Source organism: Arachis ipaensis, chromosome B05, assembly GCF_000816755.2.
Source record: "Arachis ipaensis cultivar K30076 chromosome B05, Araip1.1, whole genome shotgun sequence".
Lineage (NCBI taxonomy): Eukaryota > Viridiplantae > Streptophyta > Magnoliopsida > Fabales > Fabaceae > Arachis > Arachis ipaensis.
Window position 1 is genome coordinate 241,620 of NC_029789.2, and position 2,625 is coordinate 244,244.

The following is a 2,625-nucleotide window of genomic DNA, read 5'->3' on the forward strand; positions in this document are numbered from 1 at the left end:
CATTTACAATTTTTTTTTTAAATTATTCTTTTATATTTTTCTTTTTTCTCTTCCTTTAAAAAACTACAATTTTACCTTCCAACACAAAGTTACCCACAATACCAATCATCATCAGTCGCCTCCAACGACCACCTCAAATCAGTTATAATCGATTATCTTAAATTTTAAATCCAAAGTTTTAAATTTTAATCTCTAAATTCTAAATCCTAAATTGTAAATTATAAATTTTAAATCTTAAATATTAAATCCTAAATATTAAACTATAAACCTTAAATCTTAACTTTTAAATTTTAAACACTAAATCCTATTTTTTTATTTAAGTTTTAGATTTTTTATTATCAATTATTTTCCACATACAAATTATTTTTCCATAAAAATTATATTACCCTAATTTACTTCACGCGCCGCTTAATCTAACTAACTTTTTAATCAACACGCGAATATATAACTGCCTTTTTTTAAAGGATTTTGTTTTCGTTTTCGAATTTTCTCAATGTTTTCGATCTGCGTTTCTTTTCGTTCGTTCTCTACGTTTTTGAAGATAATGAATAATTCAAGTTCAGATTGTCAATTGAACCCAAACAAAGTTTATTATTGTTTTGAATCCAATCAAGTGGCTGATGTGTGGTTCGATTATAGTTAATGTTTTCGTTAGTAGTTTATGATTCTGTAGGTGAATAATGTTGTTTTTGTTTGTGAAAATTGTTGTTCATCGTTGATGGTTTGAATTGAATGTAATGTAAACGTTTTGCATTAAAAATATATTTTTCTGTATTTGCAACAAATTTTGGTGTAACACAAAGATATATATTTGAGTGTATTGTTTAAGAATTTTTGGTATATGTGTGCTGATAAGTTCTGCATAATTCAAAACTCTTTTTCTCCCTCCTCATCTTCTACTGCTTCTTCTTCTTCTTTTTCATCATCATCTTTTTTTTTTCTTGTTTTATCTTCTTAAGTTTCTTCTTGTTTTATTCTCTTAATAAGAATAAAAAAAATCAAACAAAGAAGAAGAAAAAATACATAATGGTACAAAATTACTTGAAAGATGATGAACTTACATTCATTCAACTAAAAGAAAGAAAGAAATAAGGAAAAAAAAAGAAGAAGAAAAAAATGCAGCATTGAAGGAAATATTTTTTTGTATTTGCAGCAAATTTGGATATAACACGAAGATATTTAGGAGTAACACGATGATATTTGAGTGTTTTATTTAAGAATTTTCGGTGTACGTGTGCTGATAAGTTCTGCATAATTATTCGAAACTCTTTTTCTCTCTCTCATCTTCCACTGCTTCTTCTTCTTTTTCATCATCATCATCACCATCTTCTTCTTTTTTTCTTATTCATCTTTTTCTTTTTGTTTTACCTTCTCAAGTTTCTTCTTGTTTTACTCTCTTAACAATAATAAAAACAAAAAAAAAATCAAACAAAGAAGAAGAAGAAATACATAATGCTGCAAAATTACCTGGAAGAGGATGAACTTACATTCATTCAACTAAAAGAAAGAAAGAAATAAGGAAAAAAAAAGAAGAAAAAGATGTAGCATTAGAGGAAACGTTTTTCTATATTTGCAGTAAATTTGGGTGTAACACAAAGATATTTGGGTGTAACGCGAAGATATTTGAGTGTATTGTTTAAAGAATTTTCGGTGTATGTGTGCTGATAAGTTCTACATAATTCAAAATTGTTCCTCTTCCTCCTCTTCATCTTCTGCTACTTCTTCTTCTTCATCTTCTTATTTCATTTTCTCATAATTCTTTTCGAATTCAGCTTCGTAACTTCCTTCACTTTTCGCAACAATTTTAAAAAAATTTTGAGAAATTTTTATCCTTGTTTGAATTTTGAGTGTTGCAATTTTGATTGAGAGAAAAGAACTGTTTGCGTTATTCAAAAGTTAAAGAAATATGTTTTTAATTTATATAAATTTGTATACCAAAAAAACGTATATGTGTAACAAATCTCTTTTATTATTTCTAATTTTGAATTTTTTTTATTGTGAATTGTTGGTTACTTTTATTTACATATTATTTATTTAATTTATTTTTATTTAGTTATAATTCCATTAATAAATATTTTAAAGACACATATCAATGTATTTAACAAAAAAAAGTTTGTAAAAAACGATTTGAACTTATCATAGTTACATAAGCTAGTTGAGTATATATAGTGGTTTATTATTCTACGCTCTTATTATATATGATAAATATCTCTTAACTACAGATGACAAAACGAGTTGAACTTATCGAATTGGTCCGCATAAAATTGCAAAAAAATGAAAAACAGTAGATTGGGTTGATATATTAAAGCTATCAAAGTGAAAAAGATGTTAAGGGTATTTACATAATAAATTTAATACTACAAATTAATTTTTTTTCTTTTTTTTTAGGTGAGATTTATTCATTCACAAATATTTTTCAATAATTTATACATGTAATTTTGCTCTCATTTTCTCATTTTTTTTTCTCATTTTCTGATGAGAATGACAATACGTCTTTATGAAAATAGAAGACCGTTTAACTAATAAAATGTCTTTATTTCTGTCCCATTTTTATTATGAGTCTCCATTTACTTCTCTCCACATAAGAGGCGCATACTTATAGATATCCATAAATATTAAGTTTTA